General features: G+C 49.7%; 2 long non-coding RNA genes across 2 annotated transcripts; both read left to right on the plus strand.

The window, feature by feature from the left end:
• Positions 1-6,714: 6,714 nt before the first annotated feature.
• LOC112959962 lies at positions 6,715-19,241 on the plus strand. The gene is made up of 2 exons (XR_003251677.1): positions 6,715-6,934; positions 18,929-19,241. It is a non-coding gene; the product is annotated as an uncharacterized LOC112959962 (long non-coding RNA).
• Positions 19,242-19,420: 179 nt separating this feature from the next.
• LOC112959963 lies at positions 19,421-21,469 on the plus strand. Its single transcript, XR_003251678.1, has 2 exons — positions 19,421-20,731; positions 21,388-21,469. It is a non-coding gene; the product is annotated as an uncharacterized LOC112959963 (long non-coding RNA).
• Positions 21,470-25,728: the final 4,259 nt, after the last annotated feature.

Genomic DNA, 25,728 nt, shown 5'->3' on the forward strand with positions numbered 1-25,728 from the left:
GGAAGCAGGGATGGAGTGAGGGAGCATTTGATGCTTCAGCATCTCTCGGCCCGCCTGAGGAGCTCAGGGAAGCTGCAAGCAGGTTTGCAACCTTTCCTAGCCTGCCTCAAAATCAGGGCTTATCCCACTCCCTCCTGGCTGTGCGAGGGGACRGAGAGGAGCTGGGAAGAGGCTGCATCTCGCAGCAGTGCTTTCCACAATCCCGGTTGCTGCGTGCACGTGGGTAGCCAAAAATGGGACTTTTCGTAGCACTGCTTGCCCAGAGCAGCGCTGAGACGGAAGCTCATCCGCAATGAGGAGACCGAAGCGCGGAGCTCAGAGCCAGGGTCCCGGCCGGGAGCCCCGGCCCCCAGGAGCTGCTGAGTTCACTGGTCTGCGGTCTGGACAGGGGCCGATGCTTGCGGGAAAATATCTTCCCAGCTGGTACGTATTAATAGCTCTATACCGGGTGTATTCCCATTGCAAGGAATTGCTCTGGGCCTTTCCTCAGCAGRCCTGGGCTTGCATGGAGCCGAGCACCCGGAGAGCAGCTGGACGGGACCATCCGGAGCAGCTCCAGCAGGCTGCACCTCTCTCCCATGCGGCATTCCAGGGTGGCTGAATTCACACCTTTAATTAACCGCAATTAATGTTCCTGAGTGCTGCTATCGGCAGGCAGAGCTTTCCACAAATTCAAAAGAAAAATCCAGGTTCAGTTTCTTTGCCATTCTCCTCTGTTCAGCCTGCCACCATCGGAGCCGTTTCAATAAAGCTGATTTATTTAATAAGCGTGCTATAACACATTACATTAAGCACGTTTAATGCAAACAGACGACGCACCTCAATTAAATGCTAGCTGCCTAATTAAGACACAGTGATGGTGTTTTCCCCTTTTATTGGCTTCCTAGTGAAATCTGGTGATAAAGTCTGGGCTTCTGGATGGGGAGCTGGGCTGGCACCGGGACTGCATGGATGGTGCACGGCCGAGGTTTGGGATTTGTAGCAGGAGTCACGGCATTGCTCCATGGGGATTTGTCCAGTCTGGAAAATGTCACCTGCAAAGAAGGTTTGGGCAAGCGTTGCGCGTGGTGTTGGGCAATTCCTACATTCCCTTGCTAGGGCGACTGTTGCAGCATCTCTAGCCAGGCGCTTTGCAATGACAAAAACTCCCTGCTCCCACAGATGCAGCTTTATCACCGGGAAACCCCCCATTCCCGCGGGATGATGAATCCCTCAGGAAAAGGTAATTGCAAGGAGACTGCTGGAAGATGCATCAGAGTGAGAGGGCGGCCTCCCTTCCCGCTGCGTCGCGCTCATGAAATTGCTTGAAATCGCCTCGATTTGCTCGGCCGCGAGAGCTGCCCCCGGCTCCGCTTTGCTCCGTCCCCCGCGCTGTTGGCCCTGGCAGCGCTCCATCCAGCGCGAGCCTCGGGAGAGGAACAGAATTCCTTRCCCTTCCGTATCGCATTTGTTTGGGCATCGCTTCGTGCTAATCCCTAGTTAATTAGTTGAAGATGATGGCTCCCGCGGATGAAAGGGCGCCTTTGTGCGCACCGTGTTTCCAGCGCTCGCGTATTATCCCTAAGGAGCCCGGCGGTGCCGGCGAGGAAACGCAGCGAGCGCTCGCGGCCTTGGCCTCYGGGGGGGACGCGCTGCCACCCCAGGGCTTGGCCGGGGTCCCTCGCTCTGGTTTGTGCCTTTTTGCAGAGGCACATTTTTATTTTTATCCACATTTTTTGCAAAGGCGCATTTTTTTTATCCAAAAATCCCAACGGGGAATAAGAGGATTTACAAAACCTCGACATTCCGCACTATGAAGGAGCATCATTTTCTGTTTTGTCCCAYGCACGGCACGTCAGCCCTGCAAAACCAGCTTCTTCTGATGAAGATGAAGGAGTAACGCAGGAGAACGTAGTTAACATGATGACACAGGAAGCATCATTTCTAGCCTGCAAACATATTTCTCTTGATCCTCAGAACACCGTAGTTAACCAAAACGAATCCGTCTCAGTTAGGATCAGCTGCGGCATGTCGATATTTTGTCATTTCTTCGCACGGCAGCTGCGCTTTTTTTAACATCTCCTCCTAATTCTGTTTTGACTTGGAGCGGCTTAATTACAAATATCTTCATCAATGCCACAGGAGTAAGAAATCCACCAAATTCCATGCATTTCAAGCCRAAGCGTGAGCCCTAAGTTTCAAACGCCTCTGAATCACGGAGCACATGGGTGTTATATCTGTATGGAGAGAGAGAAGGGAAGAAGGATGTGGGTATGCACACAACCTTAAACTATTACAGATAAAACCTGAGAGTTAATAGGAGAAATACACACACATATATATGTGTGTATATCTGTATATGTATATGTGTATTGGAGATATAGGAGAATTTCTAGGTGCCTGTAAACCAGGGATAAAAKGACTTTTTTTCTAGTGTTTAGTAGGATTTCTGCTTTGCATCTGCAGGATATTTCGTGAATCTTGATTCATTTAARCCGACGGCATCCCCGTAAAGCACCGACCCGTTTTCCAGGTGGGCTCGGTCCCGGCGCAGGAGCCTCGCTGGGAAACAGGAGCCGCGTGGGAGCAGACGGCCCCGCCGGCTCCCCGTGGCAGCAACGCTGGCAGACCCTGCCCAGCAGCAGTAATTAATGCCGCGAGTGAAAGGCGAGTGGAATATTTCCGCGGAGGGGAAGGAGGAGGTGACCCGCGGCGCTGACTCGCTCCCCTGCCCCGGGACATGAGCGCGCCCGGCATCACCACCCAGCAATAGCAACTGCGGAGACCCTCGCCAAGCAGAGAGCTGGTGCAATGAAATACTGATTGCAAAAGGCAGCAGGTTTTAGGGTTTTCTTATCCAGCTCCTTTTGCTCGCCCAGCTGCCCTGGAGGAGAGCAGCCTCGAGGTGCCCTTAGTGGCGAGCTGGGGTTTCTCTGTTAYTCCTCTAGACCACAGGGCTGGGACAGCACATGGAGTAATTAATTTTGACTTACAGAAGCTGTATTAAATTGGATAGAAATGGGTGAAAATAGGATTAGGAATGGAGTTTAGCCAAGAGCAAACAGAATTAAAACTCTCTAAGAGCAGGTCAACACAGCTGATATCACTGATGCGATGGAAGTCGACAGCCTGGGACATTTTTGAGCGGTAGCGTAATGTCAGAAATTGTAACCTGCCTAGTGCCCGGCCAGATCAGGAGAATGAAAAAGCAGCAAAAAAGTGATTTTTTTGTTGTTGTTTGTTGGACTTCTGGCTGCTCTATCTGCTCTGAGCTTAGTGGCTTCCAAGGATTAATTCTGAAACAATTGTGMAGAACAAGCGAGTCTCCATAAACCCCAGCCGACCGAAATGTGCACAGCGCTTTCAACACATGCCCTGAAATCTAATTAGTATGGGATTATGCTTGTCACAAATCATCAGAAATAGAAGGACTCTTTAAATGAAAGCCAGCTCCTCTCCCTGAAATCCTTGCAGGCCCAAAGACAATCCAGGTTGAGAACATTTGATTACAGGAGCTGGGGGACCAAGTCCCCCAATGGTGTAAACTGGAAGGTCTCTAATTGATGCAATATCAGTCTGTGGTCAGGAATGTAGAAGTGTTTGGATTGGAGTCTCTGGCTGAGTCCAGTTTTGGTGCAAGGAAACAGGGACACAAAAGTCTGCTTGGGTTCAATCTGGAAATCTGTGTCTCTGCTCTGTGCATTTCCCGTGCTTTATTCCAATGTGAATCCTGCAAACCAAGCTGGCCCGTGCCCTGCTCTGCCTCTGCAACTGTGAAACGCCAGGGAAGTCAGTCCATGTTTAGCCCCACTGCAGATTGTGGAATTTACCGAGTAACATCCAAAAAAAAATCCGATGTGACACCTTTGCACGAGGCATTTGCTTTCCGAACAGTGTTAGCTGGGGAGCACAGAGCTTTCCCAGAGTTTTCCATCTCCCTGCGTTGTGTGGCTGTATTAAGCAGGGGCTGGATGGAGGGTCACGGCTGGACGTGCCGTGTCGGCTGAAATCCTGCTCTCATGCTGGAATCCCGCTCCTGGGGCTCCTGGCGCTGCACAGAAACATGAATTTCAGTTGTTTTCTTGAGGGTTTCCATGGTTTCTGGCACTGGGCTTAGCCCTTGCCCTGCAGTAGCTGCTCCACCTCGGAGATTCCCTTGGTCCGGGCACACGCGTCGCATTGCTAGGAAACCTCGGGCAATGTCCAAACAAGCAGCCGTGGACACTGTGCCCAGGGCGAGCGGGGGGACCGAGGGGGTCCCCACACCTCSTTCTGCTGCTTTTTATATAGGGCCAAGGGGGGACTGCAGGGTGGGTCAGAGGGGGCTAGACGGGCCTTGGGAATTGCCCACGGGGCAGTGTGGCCGGGTTTGCACCCAGCTCTTCCCTGCTCCAAGATGTACGAGCGGAATCGCTGGCTCGGGAGAGCAGGAACCTCCCACCGGGGTTCGGAGCCCGGGCAGCTGCAGGAGCACAAGTGCAAAAGTGCGGCAGCGGCCTCGGCAAAACAAACCAACCCACTTTAAACACCTCTCCGAAAACCACCTCTGTGAGCCCCGGGCACCCAGCTCGTCTGGGGCTGCCGAGCGGGTGGCGAAACCCTGTTTTGGGTGCTGCTTCACTGCCAGAAACGCTGTTTTTGTYGGTTACTGTGCAACCCCGCAGGTGCTGCGCGGCTTTGCAGCYTGCGGAGATCAAAGCCCGTGTGCTGGCAAGCTCGCCGGCTGCTCGCACGCTGCACCCTGCTTGAGCCCAGCCCAGGGCTGGGATTTACGCTGCGTGGGTCAGACACAGGCAAAAATCTGCCCCGTGTCCAAGGGGCGCTCGAGGAAGCCTCGTTGCAGAGCAATGCACGTGCTACGAATTGAAAACTTAGGCTCAGGTTTTGCAGCGAGGAGGTGACGCTTTTCCAGAGTCCGAGGGGAAGGGGGCGAGCGCGATTCCTGGTCCGTGATTCCTGGTCCCGGCCGCATCCCGTCGCTGCGGCCCCGGCTCCGCTTTCCCTTCCTCCCTGCCGCCCCCGCCGCCTCCCCCTTCCTCCTCCGAAGGTAACTGTATCTCCGCTCCGGCATGCATTCCTCTATAATAAGGTATTATGCCGCTATTTATATGCATCTTAGGTGCAGTCTGAGGCAGCTGCTGCTCTCCCGAGCCCTGGCCGAGGAGCATAAAATTGAATTGAGTGAGGAATGTGCGGGTGCGCCTGGACATCTGCACCCAGCCAGGGCAGCCCTTCCTCGACCCCTTCTTAACAGGCAGCGTTTAGAGCCGTGGCTCCCGCCCGYTCCGCACGGCTGCTCCCGTGGGCATCCCACCACCCGCCCCGGCGCTGGCGGGGAGCCTCAGGGCTTTGCGATTTCCTCCTGCCCCCGCGGCCACGTGCCCGTGTCACTCTGCAGGCTTTTCACGTGGGTTTTTTTCACGTTGCGCCTTGTGGGTGCCCGTGGGCCCCGCGCGTGTTCAGGGGACGGCTGCTTGTGTGAGGGGTGGTCCTGGAGAGCTGGTGTGTCACCCTAGAGGTGACAGGCTCATGGCAGGGGGATCTCCGTGTGCACGTGGCAGGGCTGATGCTGCCATGGGGGCTTGGATGCTCCTGCTGGGCAGGGTTGCACAGGACGTGCCTGGAAGTCTCTCCGTGCTCTCCGTGTCCCCCACTCRTGCTGCCATCCAACCTCACCGTGACCAGCACAACACAAGGACGCAGCTGGACGGGACCGAAATGGTGCACTTGAGCAGGACTTTCGAATTAAGCAATGTGGGCTGGAGTTCTGCACTGTGCCAGCTTGCAGGGATGATTCTCAAAGCAATGACCCTTTTGCCGTGCATGGACCTTTTTGGTCAGTCGTGAGCAACTTGCAGCACTCGTGTGGTGCTGGTGCATCTCCGGGGGCTGATGCTCCTCTCTGTTGCCTGGTCCCCCTGGAATAAACTCCCCATTCTGGACAGCCCAMATGGATTGACCATGGGGACTCCCGGCTTTCACCCAATCCTTTTGCTGTTACAAAGATTGTATTGCCTTTCCACTGCTTTGGCTTTGCCCCTTCCTGTCRGGTCCTGCATGCACCATGAGCAGCCCTGACACCAGCACTAGCCCTTGCTGAGCGAGGGCTAACGAGCTCGAACCCTGCACGGTGCYGGGGCTGACACCGGGCGAATCCAACGGCAAAGAGAGGCCGTGTTGGCTCCCACTGAAAGCAGCAGTTTTCCTTTCCTGATCCGACGGGGATGGTGACGCAGCCCAGCTGGTGGGATGGGGGGCAAGTGGCTGCTCTGATTAATCAGTCACCAGCACTGACGTTCCAGCCTCCGGCAGGAGCCAGCAGATAGCCCGGATTAGCCCTCTCGGCACCGACCCACGCTGCTGGGCACCCGGGAGACAACATGTGGGAGCAATCAACTCGAGGGCCCATTTAAGCGCCCTTAGGAGAGGGGTGGGTGGGCTGCTTTGTCTCTTTGGTGTTCAGACAGACCTCAGGGTTTCCTGAGGAGCTGGGCTGATATGGAAAATAGCAGCTCTTGGTGAGTTTAACAAGTTTCTTTTGAAGTCACAGAGCTCTCTTAGACTCTGAAGTTCATGAATGAGTTCTTTTCCAAGTGGGTTATTTTGCAAACAGCTCAAAAGGCTGCTTTTGTGTGATAAAGGATATGTAGCTTAGCAATGAATTTCTTCTCTCTTCTTCTTTTTTTTTTTTTTTTTTTTTTTTTTTTTTTTATCCTCCTGGAAATGGAGACTATCTCCAGTGTCCTTCAGGTGCCTTAAATGCTCCTTATATCCAAGAGCACCTTGTGTATCCTTGCTGGCTCTGGGATTTTCAAGCTCTGGACACCAGCAAAAGCACCTGGAGAATAACCCAGCGGACCTATGGCTTCTCTGTCCCTTGAAGGCTTTAACTTTGGGAGCCTTTCACAAGAATCTGTTAAGGCTCATGTGAGGGTCATGAGCTTGGTGTGGAAAGGTATGTCCTGTATTATGTGTGAAGCCAAGCTTGAAGATCATAATGGTCCTGTCTGGCTCTAAAAGAATCCTGTGTGATTTTTAGCTCTCTTTTATGTAGGAATTTCCTTGAACAAGGCTCATGGTGAAGGTGAAATGACAGATCAATGCTGAGGAATAAGTGGAGGCTGTGGGGAATGGCTTGGAGGGGGGAAAGCAATGGGAAGATGTCCTTGATACCTSCCCAGCTGCAACTTCCTGCTCGGACTGGAAAGTATCTGAGGAGTTGACCGTCAGGGGATTGCATGCCTCTGCCTTGCTTCCCTGTAATAAGTGAATAATGGGCTTGTAGGGCAAGCAGAAGGTGGAATTCCCAGAAATTATCATCCCCAGGAAGCACAAAGAAAGTCTCTGTCTGCCACCTCTCAGATGCCTAKAAATAGGAACAGCTTTTCAGTGGAAGAAAGGGCTTTCCTTCACTAAGCACGAGCTATAAACAAGCGTTTTTGATCAAGTGGCACTCCTGTCAGCATGGAGGAACGCCTCTGAAAGCAGGAATCCATCCAGGGCTGAGGAACCCAACAGGTTGCCATCAAGGATGTATTCTTCATAGTTCTCCTTTTTGTTGTTGTTGTGTTTTTTGATCCTCCAGTCTTTAGTTCCTGTGATGCTCCCAGAGCTCTTTTTCCCCTTGGAGATTTTTAAGGCATGTGGTGTGTGTAGTGTGAAGAGCCTTCAGGGTGGCTCAAGGGGTGAGAAAGGTTGGCCATCCTGTCCTAGCGTATATGTTCTGAGTAAAAAGATAAAATATGGTGTTTTCTTAACAGTTGTGCCTGAGGAGTTAATGAATTTGGCAACTAGGGTGTACATTTCCTCTCACCGCACTGCAGGCAAAATGTCTTTATGATTATGGTGAAAAATGAAAGAATGGGACATAGCCCTTTTGGGCATGCTCCTAAGAGCACTGTTGTGCTAAAGTAGCACAGTGGATCTAACTAGTGGAKCTGAACATTAGAGATGATTCTTTAGGGAGGGAAAAAAGTGAGATACAGCCACTTTTTTGGGGAGAAGGGGAATCAGATGATGGATTGAAAATGTTTTAATTTTCAAAAGTCTGATGGCTCAATTCTTATGTCAGAAGTGTGACCATGAAGCAAACTACTTCTGCTGTTTTTCTGCTACTACTTAATTTTCAGTTGCTTCTAAGTGTGAGATGGGTTTTGTTATTTGGCCTTTCCAGAACCACCATCTGTGTTAGTGGGTGGGAAACGAGGGACTTGGTGGAAGGAGTTGCAGATAGCAGATTGTATCCACCAATGTGCTTGAGGATCTCAAGGAGCTGCTTGAGGAGAATCTCAGGGTCTGCTGCTTTCAATCCTCTAATTAATGATGGGGATGCTCATGGTTATGAGCAGGGAGTGCTCTTATCAGAGCTGGGTGACATGTTAGATTTCAAAGTGTCCCAATGAGGCTGAATGTGTGGCCCCACAACAGAAGCTCTGTGGATCAACAAGAACATGGTACCATAAGAAAAACCTGCAAATGGGAAAAAATGGGTGGTCTGTAGTGCTTTGGGAAAGGACCTTAAGGTTATTATAGAGATCAGCTGAGCATGAATCAGGATCCTAATGGAGAGGGACTGGAGGAACAAGGGTGATTCAGCCTCAGGAAGGGGAAACTGAAAGATGAGGTGAGACCAGTCTTCAAAACGCTGTTGCAAGAAGAAGCAATGATAAGTTCTCTGCATGCACCATGGAGAGGATGAGAAGGAAAGGGCTTAAATTTCAATCAGAGAGGCTCAGATTGAAGTTTGCTGAAAGCTGCTAAGGGAGGGGAGGAAAAGAGTGAAGCRGTAGTAAAGGTCTCCTGTGGTCAAGTTTTGCCTGTTGAAAGGCTTTAAAAGCAGACTAGTCAGAAGTGATGGTGGAGAACTGATCCTGCCCCAAGGCTGAAGGGGAAAAACCACCCTGTTCCTCCCAGGTGCTGGTTTGGTGGCAGTAAGATCATCTGGAAGTGGTGTGTCCTTGCAAGCAGGTATCTCTTGATCACCTTTCACCAGCCTCCGCTGCCTTTTGCTTTTATGTTGCTTCTCTCGGATCCAATGCAAAAGGATCTGCGGTAACAAGTCGGAGCACGGGGACTGGAGGAAGGCTAATGTTTCAGTTTGCTTGTGTGCTAATCTGGATCGTCCTCTCCTAAATCCTCTTAAACTCTGTGTTTTTTCAATCACTTCTGTTTGCATGGGGCGTTACCAGGGCGGACAGAAAAGAAGAGCAACAGAAGATACCTTAACATGCAGCCAAAGGAGCTCCATTAGCCAACCAGCCCACTAAAATAGTTCTGAATAGACTCAGCTGCATGATCTGCTGATAATTTGATCTAAAAGTGTCTAGTCACTGCTCTTTCTTGCCCCTCCTATTGTCTGGTTGCGCACTGTAATTCCAGGCTTTGGTAGGTGGACTCGGTCTTTTGAGAGGACGGTGACCACGTAATCGTGGCTGTCATCACGGCCGAACCTGGCTCTCGAGTCAAAAATCTCCCCACTGCTCTCTTTTCATTTCCTGGCTCAGCATCAGGGGAAGAGATTATGTGATCTGATAGGTAAAATTATCCCATCGGAGGTGAATGTTCTAATAAAAGGCTTTTGCAGGCCCGGGTGTATGATATCCCTGAGAAGGCTRCAGTCACTTGGAGCCCTTTATTGAAGGGAATTCTCAGTCCCTATGGAAACCCAGCAGGACAAAAGCTGCCTCCGGCAGCAAAGACACCCACCGCTATGTGCACACGTACAGAGGTCAGGGATGCAGAACTGTTGCGTCCGCCTGTTCGGGAGGTGGGAGGAAGGAACAACAACAACACGGCCTGATGTTGGGTGTTTGGCTCTGCTTGAGAGATGTATTTTCTCAGCTGGTGGGAATTTGAGGTGATGAGCAATACTTGGCCTGTGAATCCAGAGAAAAAGAAATCCAGAAGTCTCTGGTTATTTCTTTTATTTTTGGAGGGCTTGATGAGGTACAACAGATTTGGAGAAAGAAATGGGAAGCCTTTGGGGAATCTTTTCCCAAGATTATTGCCTCTGTTATCTAGTTACCTGTTTGCTTTTTGTGGTGTGTTTTGAAAGGTGCTTTAGCAAAGGGAAAAAACCTTCTGGTGTATGTTGAGTGATGCAAAACAGCAAGGGTGGAGGAGGAGACTTGCTGGGGACTCTGACCCGTTTCTACAGATGTCCTAGTCCTTGTCCTGTAACTGCTAGAGCAAAATCCCTGGGCTTCCAAGTGTGGAGTGTGTGTTGCGAGGGCTTGGACCCACTGCTGCTTCTCCGGCAGGTTTGGGAGATGTGAAGGAGGCCACACTGAGCATCTGCAAAGTGTGTTTTCAATTAAAAGAGGATGGTCCAAATGCACAGCAGGTTAAGCACTGCAGTGTGAAGCCTTCAAGCTGCTGCTCCATTGAGATGTAACCAGCAGTTTGTGTGTGATTGCAGGCAGGTGGTTCCTGTTCATATTAAAAATGAGTAATCCAAGCTCCCTGGAGGATTTCTTCAGAGATGATCTGGACAGACCTGGAAGTCCAGTGTGCCTTTCAAACCATAACTGTTTTCCCTCAGCATCCCAGAATCCTCCTTTCTAAACATATTTTAAGGAGCTCTTGGCCAGCAGGTCAGGATCATCTCCCTGCTTTCAGGGTGGGGAAAACCTGTTGCTATAAATCAAGAAAACCCTCCAGGGAAACCTGAAGGAGCCTCCCCAGCCTTGCTGTCTTGTTTCCCAGMCCTGCTGTGTCTCCATGGGATGAGGAGGTTTTCATTTATCCCTCAGGTTCTGTCTGGCCCACCTGGGCTTTCCTGCAGCTCCTCAGGGGTGGSTTATGCTCATAAATCTTTGCAATACTTCGATGTCCCTTGGTGTGGACGGTTTCCTGCTGGTCCCTTGCAAAGGATTTGTATTGCTTGCATGCAGCGAAATCACTGCTGTGCTGCAGGGCCTGCCGGGAGCCACCTCTGCAGGAGACTCCTCTGTCTGCAGGTGTGTGGGACACCTCTGTCCATCCATCTCCCTGCAGGGGCTCTTCCCCTCGCTGCCCCTTTGGGAATAATCTGTCTCTTGCTGTTTGCAGCTGGTGCTGCTAGGCCRGGCTGTTGGGTTTCCCTGTTACACAGGGCTCCTCCTGCCCTGCAGCCCATGCCTTGTCCCAGCAATCAAGAGGCTGGTTCCCCCCGCTGGTTTTGCTGACCCCCCAGTGCAAGAAATCATCTTAACAAATTGTTTCCCTTAATACCTCAACGCAGCCAGGCTGTTACTGTGCTGCTTGATTAAACATCTCCTGGATTCCCGGGGCTGACGTGGCCAGCAGCGTGTGCATGGGGCTGTTCCTCGAGTCCCTGTGTTGGGACGCCCGAGCTCCTTGCAGGCTTTGTGGCTTCAGCTCCCTGATGCCTGCAAGGATGGTTGTTTGGGGATTGACATCCCCGAGCTCCAGCCTCGCTCCTTTCTGCAAAAAAAGAGGAAAAAAAAATCTAATATTTTAAAAAAAGGTTTGAGGGCTGCATTGCAGTTTAATTCGATCACCCAGGGGAATAAAAGAATACCACATGCAGAGATCTTTTACTTAACATTGTGATGTTTAATCTTGCCCAGTCAGCAGTTTTTGAACATATTCCAGGAAAGCTTTTAAGCCTGATAAAGCTGGGGCTTTTGCATTTTCAAGTGATACTTTAGCTACAAATGACATGCTCTACTTGTCATTTGGCTTTAAAGGAAGGTAATTAAAATCTTCCTAAGAATACAGTTACACTAGGGAAAGAAATAACCTAAAGTAAAATAAAGGGAAAGAGAGAGAAGCCCACAAAAATGCAATTTAGCAGATGAAAAATGTAAAGGAAAACTGTTAAAAGATAAAAGTATGGCATGCACAATAGGAGTTTGCTGAAGGAGGGCTAAGCGATATGGGAGTCCCTGTGACTTGTGCAGGGAAAGCACGGGCAAGCAAGGGACTTCCCAGCACGCTTGGGACTTTTAGGGCCATGGGAAGGCTCGGCTCCTCCTTGCAAGGGGCTGGAGGTGCTGCTGCAGTCTGAGTGCAAAGGATGGTGTTGTGCAAAGGGTAAGGAGCGATAAGAGGCAAATCCAGCTGCAAACCACTGCCCTGGGGTGTGCGGGTGCTGGCAGTGCTCCCGAGGGTTGGCCCCTGCAGCAGCAGCCTGGAACACAGCAGGTTGGGTCCAGAACTGTGTCCTCTGCTGCGTTTCTGAGCAGGGAACTGGACCTGGCYTCTGCCATGGAGGCCAGCATGGGAATGAGTTCATGTGCTTCGGTCCTTTCCCTGAAGGAGGACAGGGCTTATTTCCAAAGGGGCTCTGGATGTTCCTGCCTGACCTGAGCCTTGGAAATGYGGGCAGAGGAGAGCAGACTTTCCTCTTCCTCGGTGCTATTCCAGGGTGCAACATATTTCAGCCCTAAAATCTAYGTCAGGAACCTCTTCCCTCCTCTTTTTAGAAAGCCTTGCTTTGCCAGTTTGTTGCTAGTTTTGATCTTTTGAGAGGAAAAGAAGGATGACTAAGGTGTACCATTCCCCAGCAGCCATCCCTCCCGAACAGCTGGGATAGTTCAGAGACGTTCCAGTGTAAAAACGGGGCAATGATATTTTCTCCTAGGATAACATCAAGCCTGCATCATTCAGCAGCCTCTGGCGCGCGGGGCCGGCAGGAGAGCCCCGCTGGTGAGTTCAGCACAAGCAGACGCTATCCATCTCGCCGGGATCAAGCAAGGAAAATAAGAATCCTTTATTTTTGGGGCTGGGCTCGGATACCRGATCGGATGGAGCAGCTGGTGGTTTGTAACCTGGAACCTCCGTTGCCACGGCGGATTCCTCTGGGCCCCAAGTATTTATTAGTATTGTTTGCCACTATAAAATCGGCAGTGGCTCTGAGCTCTCAGCRTGCAGTAGTTCTGTTGTTAGTTGTTATTCTCCCCCAATGCCTCCATCTCTTAGGCAGAGTCCTAGGGCTAAATACTAGCTCCAAAGTATTGCAAGTCTTCGCATTCCACCTGGGAATGCGACAATTTCCTCAATAGGAGAGCAGAAGAAATGCACTTCTATTGAAGATACAGAAGAAATACAGTGGGTCTATCATTGAGGATGTGATGGCAGAGGAGACTCTAGACCAAGGCCACCCTATGCAGAAGGAAATCCAGCACGGCACCCAGGCAGCCTGTGCTGGTTTTCCCTTTTTCCCCCCCACTTTAGGCTTCAGATGTGCTTGTCTTTGGAGTTGCAGCTAATAGAAATTCCTCTCTGACCTGGAAATATTCAGAGCGCTTGMAAGCTCTCTTATCCCAACAGAGCAGTTTTCACACCTCGAAGTCCAGCAATTCCTGGCAGTGGGTGTGAGGTGAAGAAAGTCCAAAGCCAGAAGCTGACACAGYGTCCCATGCCTTGGGATGCTGCAGTAATGGGCAAGCTGGTGCCATGGGGAGGTGAAAGATGCTGCAGTGACTTTTGCTGACATGCACAAATGTGATCCTGACTATTAACTTTAATGACCTGCCATTATGTGAGAGGGGAAAAGGGGGAGGGCTCTAATTTTTTATAATGACTTTAATTGCCACCCTGTGGTCTTGCTTCGTGCTGCTGGTTTTGCAGTCAGGTGGTGGGGGAGAAGAAACCCCAACCCTCCCTCTAAACCAGTACCTGAGGTCTGTGCTGTCTCCTGTGCCAGCTGTGACAAATCATTTGGAGAAACTGGAAAGTGCTTCTGTGGATTTAAATGCAACAAATAAATGAGAYTGCAGTTCTTTGATATGGCTGTGAATGGCAGACATGGGTCATTCTTTGTCATTTAAATGCAATTTAAATGCTTAGACAAGCTATGGATTTGCAAAGCATGCATTAGTGGAGGTGCAAAAGGCCAGTAAATAGAGCAATAGTGTCCACTTCCACGTGTGCAAGGAAGAGTTTCTTGGATATCAAAGCGTTTACTGCACTTTGTGTTCTGCTATGGCTAATGAGACTAATTTCCTTTGAGAAACGGCTCCCAAAAGCTGCAGGACTAGATCACATCCTTGCAGGATGCTCATGTCCCCAGCGCTGGAAGGGCTGGATCAGGTGTAGAGGAAGCTGTGGAGAGCAGAAATAACAGGGAACCGGATCCTCCAAAGGGAGATATCATAGGCTTTTGCATATTCAACAATATCTATCATCAGTCCATTGCTCCATGAATATGAATGATTATTTCATGAACTGAAGACTAATACATTAATATTAATATTTAGCAGTTCCAACATGCTATTCATTTGTAGTTCAAAATGCTTTACAAAAAGGCAGAATGTCCATTTTCTTGGTTTTAAAGACTGAGAAAGTAATGAAGAAGAGGATGAAATGAAGTAGCAGTCCAATGGAAGGATGCCCTGGCAATGCCAGGGATATACCCACTGGGCATTACAATCTTCAGGAATGTATTTCTGTTTGAGCTCAAGCCCTGTTTTCCTGCTAGGTTTCTATGAAGGAGTTCTGGGCTCTGCTGTGGTCTCCCAGTTAGACTGGATACACTGAGAATATTGTTTTCTTTCCTGAAAGTCTTTTTAATGAAAAAATGCAAATTCTGTTGGAGTGAACTGTATAATGAATTTGTGATAATTTTGCCCAATGCTTAGCTTTGGAGAAAGCTGGAATATAATTGTGTAAAAGCACTCAAAGGTCTTGTTTTGACATTTTCAAAGGGTACCCTTTCAATTCCTACTCCAAGCTTTCTTTTAATTGTATAAGTGGCTCCAAGGTGTTTTTGAGAAATCAATGAGATGAATGGTTTCAATTTGAAACATAATGTTTTATATGACCCACTCTATCTCTCTTTCAGCTTGTGACTTGCAAAAAGCTTTATTTTTAAAGCCTATTTTAGATCCAGCACCAAGTGATTCTTAGTTTTTTAAAATTGCCAGTAGACAAAAGTTTTCTTCCTTATGAGACCCTATCTCTCTCTTCAGTGCCTCCATGCATATAAAATATGGTTAATGATTTCCTATGTCATGGAAAACCCAAGACAAGGGGCTCGAGGGCTTTCAAGCTGCTTGGAGATGCTCTCCTGGAAGGGATTTAGATCATTCCACCCATTTTTGTTAGATATGGAGCAGGGAAAGGGGTAGATATGGGGCTCCTGGAGCTGGTGAGGGACCAACCCTATGTTTCTCATGGCTTTGCACCACTGTTGTAGGGTCATTGAGGTCCAGCTTGGCAGTATGCAAGGATTTTCACACTCGTATGTGGATTTAGCTTTGCTAAACCTGCACTGAGTGCTTGGACTGAGAGTAGTTTTGAAGTCTCAGCAAGCTTAGCTCTCCCTTCTGAGCTCTGGTTCCCTCGAGTTGAGCCTTGTACGCGAGCACAGTGCTCGGCAGGTACTAATCTGCAGCCTTTGACGTGTGCCCTGTGGGGCAGGAAGCGTAGAGAATCTCCAGGTCAAGTGCTATTGTTGCACCCACCTTCCTCACCATCTTGGCAACCTCCAAAGTGGTTTTCGAGCGAGGATTTGCTTTTTTTTTTTTGCTGTTTTGCTCAAGTTCTTGAAGCTTCTGAAATGAATTCTAAGGGAAAATGTGTAGTATTTTTGGGACTCCATAGAAACAGCGCAGCTCCTCTGGGACAAAGCTCGCATAGTTGGGGGGATTATGCTGGAAAGAGTTTAAAAGAAACTCAACTGGAATGCAGAGGTGCCAGGGATGACAACTCTGCTGCTGCTCCGTTGCTCACAGCTCCGTTCTGCTGACCTAAGTGATTCTGCAGCTTCCAGTGAACTTTGGATGAGAAAACAACCTTCCTGTTTAATCAGATCCAAGTGAGCAGGTGTGTCTGCCCCAACCATTCCCATGCACATTGGGAGGGAAGGTTGCGTGACAGCCCATTGACTGCAAGGAAGATCATGTCCCATGGTGTTGTCTTCATGCCCTGAAGCCCAGGCAGGTGACAGGGGCTTACTGTTCRCATGGGCAGCATGAAGTCCCCATCCAGAGCTGGCAGCCTTGCTCAGTTGTATTTATGGTGGTATCAAGAGGGACATCTACAAGTGGGASCCTATAGAGCCGTGCTTGCTGCAAACTGGGGATATCACAGTCCTCCATCCAGGATGTGCTGTTTAAATAGACAGGACATGAAGAATGAGGAGAAGAATTGCAAAAGCCTTCAGAAGTGAAGCATGGGGTGGCCATGGAGAGCAGCAGGACTCTGGCAGCCTCCTCAGCTGCGGAGGGGAAGCGTTGCAGGAGCTGCTTGAGCACTGCCTTGTGCTCTTCATGCTCCRCGGAGGCTTCGTGGTGGGGAAGGGTTCCCAGTCGTGCATGAAATAAATGCTGGTGGTCAGCAGATGAATCACTAACGGTGACTTCAAAGGCAATCCTATTCATGAGAACTCATTTTTTTTCTCCTTAATCAAGGTACTTTCCATTTCTATCAATTAATTACCAGCCAGAGCTATTGTTATATTCTGCCTAATGACTGCCCTTCTCTTGTCATTCTTGTTTGCACTGGTATGAGAAACTAATTTAGAGAGTAGGCTGCAGCAGGCTCAYGTTACAGTGTCACAAAGGCGGGACAGCAGGTCTGATAGAAAATGTTCCTGTTACAGTAGTTGCAAGTACGGTCTCGGTTGGAAAAAGGCTGGTGAATTAAATGGGGAGTGCACGGAGCTTGTGCYGGGATCTGCAGAACTGGCTTAGCCAAAAGGATATTGTTTATTTGGGTTTTGAGTTTACTTAGCTTGGGCAGTGAAACTTGTCTGGCCAGTTTGAAGCCTTTCACTTCCTTGTTCTTTCACTTGAAATGTGTAGGGAAATAGATCGTTTGCAAGGGAAAGCTAAAACCCCATGGTAACTTTTTGCTGAAAAGAGGGAAAATAACTCTAATTTTAGTCAGGTGTGTACCTGAGAGAAAAAAGTTGAATAATTTACTAAAGGACCGTCCAATGTGAGGCTTTATCACAACCTTAGAAGCAGATTGTTTCAGATGTTCCAGAGATGCAGAGAGAATATTTAGAAGCTCTTGGTCTCCATATTAAAAGGATGAAGCTAAATAAACGAAGAGGAAACTTGACATGAGTAATTAGCTACTATTCAGACTCTATGTATTGTGAATATACTTTCTCTCTGCCCTTGTTTTAGCGTTTGCACTGGTCAGACACTTGTGCAATTCTCCAAAGGAGAGCGTCTCCTTGGAGAAGAGCGGTTTTGGTGACACTGAAGTTCTYGTGACCAGCAGAATGGGTTGCCTTTGATCTTGGCATAATTCAGCTAAGATCTCTGTTCTCCAGGAAGTTTCTGCCTTTGCAAATAAGACACTTTCAAGGTGTTTTGGTGGCTAATGCTGGCAGCACTCCAATTCAATGGATGTTTTTGAACTTGGCTCAACTGAGCAGCAGCTGTTTGGATGCTGGAAACTGAGATTTTTTGCTGTTGYTCAGATTTTGAGGCTGGCCCAGGCTCTCTCTCCTCAGCTAATACTGAACCTGGACAGGGGATTATATTTTGGCTGCTCTCCTCAACGTGGCTTTCCCTTGCACATTTCCAGGGATGATCTCTCATGTGATAGACATCTGTGGGCACTGGAGGAGAACACGGAGAATACTGGCCAGGCTGCGTCTGCTTCCAGTAAGGAAGTTGGACAAAGTGGTTCCTTGTGAAGATGAAATAGGTGCTGCTGCACCTATAATGGGACATCAGCAAAACCTCTAGGCAGCTGCAATGTCTGCAGAAATGGGAAAAGTGTTCCACATCCTGGGTTTTGCAGGTGATAAGTGTTGCTGGTGAGCAGGGAAGGATGCCCCTGGAGCTGATCCTGGCATGCGAACAGAGCCCGTGGGTCACTGTGGAGCATCAGGTGGGGGTTTATTCCCCACTGTCCTTGTCGGAGTGTGCTTGGCTGTCCCTGCTCTCACGGAAAGGGTCAAGCAGCAGCACCAGGCGTGCAGCTGTGCAGCAGGGCAGCTCAGCCCAGGGGCCGCCCGGCTGCCACACTGCGCCCTTGTGCACCAGGATTACCGCAGGAATCGGAGCCGCTGCAGCGCAACGGGCACTGGGGCAGCAACTGCGGGGGTCCGTGTCCCCCCCGCCCCRTCCCCAGCCCTTCCCAGGGCATGTGCTGGCGCTCGCACGGCCCCGCTGTGTCGGATCGGCACAGCTGGACGCGCGCCGCGGCTAATCCGTCTGCGCCGCGCGCCAGCTGCCCGCGCTCCCCGGCGGGGCCGTGCGCGGGGCACAGCCGCCCAGGTGCTGGGGGGTGATGTGGCCCCCGAAATGCAGAGCGGGGTGTGGGGTGGGGGTGCTGAGAAGCTGTGGGTGGTGGATTTGGGTGCCCCTGCACTGGGGAATTTGCTTTTGTTYTGCTTGGTCCAGCCGCCTCCTCGCCTCTGCCCCTGGACATTCTCAGGATGTGGCACRTCCCAATCCTGGCTTCATAAATCCTTGCATCTCCTGTTGCGTCTGTGCTTGTGAAAGGGGAAGATGCAAGGCTTCCTCTTCACTATCATCATCACCATGTCTGTCTGCTCTGGGCCAGCAGCGCTCGCAAGCGCAGTCCCTGCTCCAGCGCATCCACATCGTGCCCCTGTGTTGCAGGTGCTCTTCCCTGTGCACTTTAATACTTTGCCTGAAAATGCAAGGCATTCTCTTCCCCTTCAATTCTGGAGCAATTAGTGGCTGAGAGTTAATTTCCCAGCCACCGGTGCTGGCAGATGGGCTGCAGAGCTGCTCTCCTGCTCGGAATGGGGAGCGCTCCCAGTGCCGCGCTCCCGGCCCCAGAACACGCAGCGCCTTTGCCTCTGACTAGGACCCCTCCTGCTTTCCAGCTTTCTGTCACCACGCTATTGTTTTATGACTTGATACCTAATTTATTTTAATGACAACAAATAATTTGGCAAGCGCTTTCCATCCTTGTTCTGGCGAAAGGCTGCTCTAAGGTTGATTAAAACTATAAAGTTGGAGGTGGGAGGGGGTATTTTTTGTTCTGTTTTTTTCCTCTTTTCTTTTGGTAGGAATCAAAAGACATCAAAGAAATCTCTGAAAAAGTACCCCTGCCACCCTGTGTCCTTCGGCCAGAGCTGTCTGGCAGAAGAGAAGCCACCAGAAACTCCTATCAAGAGCAGGATGTGTGATGTGCACCCCTGGTACCCATCAGGGCTTGGCTGAGGATACCTCCCTGCTTCTCTTCCTGCTCTCTCCTGCTTTCCCATCTGTCCAGCTCATCCATTCTGACACAGTTTTTTCATAAAACCCAGGAAAATGATGGCAACTGATCCTGCTTTGCCATCCARGGAGGCTTGGGAATAAAACTCTGCTGCCTGAGCAGGGCCAGTTGCTCTCCATGGCCCTTGGAGACCCTGAACAGTGTCACCAAGGGAAGCTGTCATTTTGCATGCAGTGGGGTAACTCCATCAGTAAAGCACCCGAATACGTGGCATTAATATATGCTGCAGGCAGCAGAAGCCTTTAGGGTTTGTACCTACCAGAGAAGCAGCAGAGCCCTGAGAGGGACAGAAATATTGTTTAAATGAGGTCCTCTCTTCCTCCAAGAATTGTGGTTCTGACTTCTTGCCTAGCTGCTAGGCCAAGCCACTGCCCAGGCTGCAGAGAGACCCCTGGGCTGCAGAGGCTTCTCCTGGAAAAACTCCTTATTTCTTCTGGGGTCCTGGGGAAACTTGAAGTGGTTTGGTTTTTTATTTCTTATCTTTTTTTTAACTTATCAGAATAAGAAATGAGAGACAAAGCGGAGCAAAACCAGATGCGTTAATCGAACATAAGCTCTGCAGTCCCTGCACGTTTCTGATGTGAAGTTGGCGCTGCTTTATCAAGGCTTGCGACAAATGGGGCCAAAAGCCTCGAAATCTGCAGTTGTGCACTGCTGGAGCCCACAACACTTGACTTTTCTGCTCCGATTCGTGGGCAGGACGGGAGCTGCTGGCCCATGGGGACACGATGGCCCCGGCAACAATCCCTCCTTGTCCTGCTGGAATGTGAACCCACGCCGGAGACCCGAGTGGGACACAGGCGACACCTCCTCTGTGGAGAAACCAGCTACTTGGAAAAGAATGTTGCCTCTGTAGCATTTCTTTCCTGGAGTCCCRAAATTAAACAAAATGAGATTACAAAGGAGGCCGTGAACCGAACAGCGTGGTGTGCAGAGCTGGTGGGAACAGCGTGGTGTGCAGCCCCTGGACCTGGCTCTGGGGCTCACCCTCCACCTCTCAAAGCTTGAAAATATTTCCATGGAGGATGCTCAGAGGGGACTAATTCTAAGGAAAGAATGGACACTAACTAATGCAAATATTAAGCTAGCTATTACTGGCTGAAGCCAGAGAGAATTCACTTTATAGTACTAAGACTTCAAATAGGCAAGAGCTTGCTGCAGAGTGGAGCAAACCTCTTCCCTGTGTCCATCAGGGAAAGGTGCAGCAGTGGTAGGGGAGCATTGTATCGTGAAGGCTTTATGATAGAGCAGTGTCTCTTGGAAGGACTTGAGCGCTGGGAGAAACGGTTGAGCAGGATGCGCTTGGTCACTCTTTATTCCGATCCAACCTGTTTTCCGTGGTTCAATGGCAATACCACGTGGCTGCTTCTTGCAGCTGCTTGCAGAGCTGCTTCATCCAGCAGACGTGTCTGCTGTCGCCCTTGCTGACAGTGCTGGAATTGCCATCGGTGCCCACTGGCCTGTGACTCCCTTCCTGCAGAGTTAACTCCTGTGTAAATACGGAGCAGGAGCCCCGAGCTGCTCCGGAGCTGTCAGGCCCAGGTCTTGTGCTCTACGTGGTGCCTTGTTTGGCAGCCAACAGAGCAACCAGGTCAGGCTTTGCAGGGTGCTTCTCCAATGCTCACKAAGCATTTGGGTTAGACCAAATATAACCAGTTGGAAAACCACCGGTCTCTGGTGGAGGTAGCCAAGATAGAGGTGTTTCCCTCTGCTTGGATAGCAGTAAATGGAATAAATCAAATCGGTCAGTGGCTCTTTCTGGCTTAAACTACCCATGGTCAGAGACCTGGAGGTTCCTTCCGCAGCCAGGATTCCCACACTCAGACCTTGCTGCAGGAAATAGGCTGGTTGTTCCTGTCCACAGCCAGGTTTCCCGCAGTGGGTTCAGGCTGAGACAGCAGCCACCAACACTGCTGTGGAGATTATAGTGCATATTTTGGTCTTTGCAAAGATTCAAATCATTAAATACRTTTTGCATGTGAATTATAGCAATCCTGGCGCCTGCCTGCTTTCCCAGGCATGCCATATTTGTGGCTTAGTTGCAGGCAGTGCTAATAATTGCAGTTTCATATGGAAGGGAAGGCATCAGAATCCAATAACAAGGATTTGATGGGAGAGAATACCAGTAAGACCAAGGTCATAAAAATACCATACTCAAACCCAGCTGTTTATCCGTTTCCTCCATTGCTCATCATTGTAGTGTCTGCTGACTGAATTATCTTTTTTCTCTTTTTTTTTAATCGGAAGAAAAGCAGCCTGGCAAGCGGAAAAAGATCAAGCTCGGAAGAGGATGAGAGGTTCTCCATGGAAAGAGCAGTTTTTCTTTCCAGCACCTCTGTGCTGAGCCCTGCTGGTGCCGGGTACGGGGACGTCGTGGGTATTTGTGACTCTCAAACACAGGTCCTGGCTAATTGCAAATATTCCTCCCGCCCGGGCTCGCTGCAAATTRAGATGTTTCCACTAAGGAGGTTCAGTTTCCCCGATCAGGTAAGTCATAATTAGGCAGGGTCTTCCTCAATTAGCTCCGAATATAACTTGACCTGCCGGTGGTTAATTAGGGACTGCCAGCCCAGGAGGTTGTTTTTAGCTGTGCCAGAGACCTGCATTTYCCACTGTCTCCAATGCTCCAAGCACGAGGCTCCAGCTGGGATGGGGACAGTCCTGGGCTCTGCAGCAAGAGGCACCTTTGAGCCCTCCTGGTTCCCAAATCCAAGAATCCCGATGGATTTCCTCCTTCCCCCCACACCAGAGGGCTCGGAGGAAGAGCTGAACGTGCTGCCTTTCCCCCATCCTCCTGCTTTTTGGCCAGCAATTTCCAAGTCGATCCCAAGGCAAGGGGTGATTTGGAGCCCCCTGAACGACCGTCAGGAAGGAAGACAATAATGATTTTAAATGAAAATAGTTACAAGTGGGGAGTCGCCGTGCCGAGACATAACTCACTTCAGACTGCCTGTCTTGCAGCTATTTGCCAATTCCTTCAGCATGTAATCTTCCCATTTCCTACAGGCGAACTCTTTTTTGCACACTTATAATTAGGGGCATTTTTTTCCCCTCTCTCTCACTAACCTCAGGCTCCAGRCTTGCAGCTTCCGAAAGCAGCTCACATCCCATTAAAAACAAAATATATATGTGTATATAGTTTGCTATTACCCCAGTCTTTGGGGAGAGGGGGCTGGGGAAGGAGGTTGCAAAGAGCATCCCAGAGCACGCGGGGAAGGAGCAGGATCCAAGCTGGGGTTGGAGCTGCCTGCTCTGGGAATGGCTGGGATCTGCTCTGGGAATGGCTGGGATCTGCTCTGGGAATGGCTGGGATCTGCTCTGGGAATGGCAGTGTCACGGAGAGGCTCTGGACTCAACTGCTCGGCTTTGGGAAGCCGAAACCTCGAGCAGAGGCGGTTTCCCCTTTATTGCTTTGGGGATTCGACGTGATTACATACATTAACTTGTGGTTTTTCTCTTGTAATTGCTGGTTACTTCCTAAAAATGTGTATGTGTGGATGTGCACACACTCACAAATATATATAATATAAATATATATACATAAAAATATATATAACATATATATGCACATATGGGTTATATGTATATAGAGACAGAAGCGTATATATAAGATTATCAAATTTCATTGCACCTTAATAGAAGATCCCATCAAACACCAGCCACAGGGACCCTGAAAAYAGTCCCTGGGTGGACTGAAAAGAGGAACAATATTTATGTGCCTGTTTCTTATTGACTTTTGAAGGCTCTGGGGTAACATAAAAAGCAGGCCGGCACCAGAAGATACCTGTTTGGCACGGTGGGAAGCAGCGAAGGAGACCCGGGGCAGCAGTTTGATTGATGCACGAAGGAAACAGGCCAGTTCTGCTCCRTTTTCTCTGACCTACTAAGTGCTACGCGAATCAGCAGTGGGTTTGTAGGGAGGCAATCTCAAAAATCTGACAATATGGATATTTTTTGATTAATAAAAATCACCTATTTTGATAATCCTCTAGATGGAGAGGAGATGTAAAAGAATATTCTAAAAGAATATTCTATAGGTGTTTGTTCAAACTTGTACTGTTTTTCTATTATATTAATCCCATTCTTCAGGGATTCTGCTGCTCTTCCACAGGGACAGGGAAGGATTTATTTTTGACCCTTTAAGTATGATTTAGCTTCTGGTTTTGAGATTTTTTTTTCCTCTCTGAAACAGTGGAAATTGGCCACGGCTCGAAACAGGATGTTGAGCACAGCACTTGTGCTCCTCGTGGTATTAAAATCTTCTGGATGCCTGGCGGATAGATCATTCCTCCATGCTCTGGGTTAAACAAACTGTCAGATTTAGGGTCCAGAACTCATTTCTATCAGGTCAGAAGAGCAAGGACTACCGGGTTCCTTTGGAAAACGGAGATGAGCTGTTGTGTGGGATTATGAGGGGTTTTACCTGACAAATACCCTGCCTTTGCAGGGACCTTGGTGTTAGTGATGCTCTTGCCCAAGCCAGCTGCCTTCTCCAGCGTGTTGCAAGGCCTGGGGTGAGGGTGACAGTGAGGGTGACAGATGGGGGTGTGAGGTGGGGAGGCTCTGGGATCCTTCCCGGATCTCAATATTCCACCAGGATGTCAAGGGGCTGCCTGTGCTTGGTGACCCTCTGGACTCAACTTGCTTAGATCTAAGGCTGTATTGGAGCTGGCATCAGCACAGGGATGCTTCATCAGGCAAAATATTAACCTGGCCTCAGCCAAAGCCTTTGCTACTCATGATAAAGGAACTTGTGAGCTGATTACAGATGGGGTGCAGCCTTTCGAAGAGCATGCAGGGTTGTTTCCTCCCTATGCGCTACTCTTTAAAATAGAATGATTAAAAAGGACAATTAAATGAAACCCCCCAGATTGCCCCATATAATCTGTGTCACAGGATTGTGCATTCCCTGCACAGCAGCAGACCCCATGGGCCCGGCTGAGGTTTGTGCCGCGGCACCGCTTGGCACCAGGAGGCTCCAATGGGCTCCRAGGATTAGCCGGCAGCGCTTGTTTTTGGGGACTATTGCTGCGGGAGCAGCTCCTGCTGCTGCTCACGAGCTTTTTGCAGGAAAGAGGCTGGTCGCAGCCCTGGCACCGGGTCTAGCAGATGCCATAGGGCTGAAATGGGCTGTCTGATGAGCTCTAAGATGAAACCTCTCACCGTGTGAGTCGATGCATTTTGGGAGAAGCCTCTGCCCGTGACTGGGGTCGTGTTGACGTTGGTCACCCAGAATGAATGCCTCCATGCACAGCCCAGAGCTAGTGTCTGCTCTGCAGGCTTCACAAGCTAAGAAAAACGTTAAAATGAAACTTTGGAGCCTAGCAGCTAGTTCAGTGAAGGAGTATGAAACGGTCAGYAGGATTTTGTGTTTGAAATCTATTAAACTTAATTAAAATGAATGCAGCTTTCACCGTCCTGCCCTCTAAATGCTTTCTAAGATGCCAGCTCTCATTTGGGTGGTTCTTTGTGCTGGTCTCTCATCTCACCCCATCACTTTGCCCTGGGCTGTGGAGCTGTGGGACTTCGAAGCTCGCTTCTCTAATCCAGAACACAGTTGCTGTTTTGGTGTCGTTTGTTCTATYGATACCAGTTTTGGAACAGCGATGGTCCTGTCTTCCAGGAATCTCAGCGCACAATCAAGACTCGTTTTTCCAAAGAGCTTTTTTGCCCTGGAAACTGAGTCTAATCACAGCCTTTGCCACCAACCCCATAACCTCTCTTGACAGCTCAGGAGCACACCGAGGCTGCTGGCTTTCCATTGCTGAGAGCAATATTGCTGCCTGAGAGCCTRGCAATACGAGGATATCTAAAGACAAGGAGAGACGAGGTATTTGGAGGTTGTTATGCCATGTCCCAGAATGATCAATGCTTAAATACCTGCATTACAGCTCCATCCTAGAGAGCCCCTCGGAGTTKGGAAGGAGGCCAGTGATGGGCACCAAAAATGACTGAAAATGTGAAAAGGTTTCAAGTGAAGCTGCTCAGCTTGGAGCAAAGCGAAGGTGCTTGGCAGGATATTTGCACAGTACAAGCAGAGAAGGTCTCATGGGCTGCAGACTTAGATTGGAGGCTGTGGGGCTGGGGAGCAGAGGCGCCCAGCAGACGCCGTCGCGCAGCCCWGCACATGCCTCAACTCCCGAACCGCGAGCGATTTCCACGGGCTCGTGTCACGTTTCCAGCCCAGCCCTGCCCGGGTGACATGCAAAGGCGGAATCATTCTCCGCAGTTCAAGACGACGGCAAAAGCGCTGCCTGCACTAACGCATTAGCGCTTAAATCCCTTCATTCCTGCGGAGTGAAATGGATACCGGTAATTATTAATGGACAATAAACTCGCAGGCTGGAAAGGCAAACTTCATCTGGCCACGGACACACCGGTATTTACAAATGTGTCTGGCCAGAGGAAAAATTCCACGGAAATCGTATTGCTTACTCTTGTTTTTTCGAGCAAATGCTCTTGAATATTGTTTTAATGAGAGCCCTGGTTTGCTTAGACAGGGAAATTAAATTGTTCTGKGTATCAAAGGGTCAATAAAAGTGTTTTCAGTTGCTGCTGCTTTATGGTGCTTGAAATACACTGCTGTGA

This window comes from Nothoprocta perdicaria, unplaced genomic scaffold, assembly GCF_003342845.1.
Source record: "Nothoprocta perdicaria isolate Ctin4 unplaced genomic scaffold, notPer1 scaffold_12, whole genome shotgun sequence".
Taxonomy (NCBI): domain Eukaryota; kingdom Metazoa; phylum Chordata; class Aves; order Tinamiformes; family Tinamidae; genus Nothoprocta; species Nothoprocta perdicaria.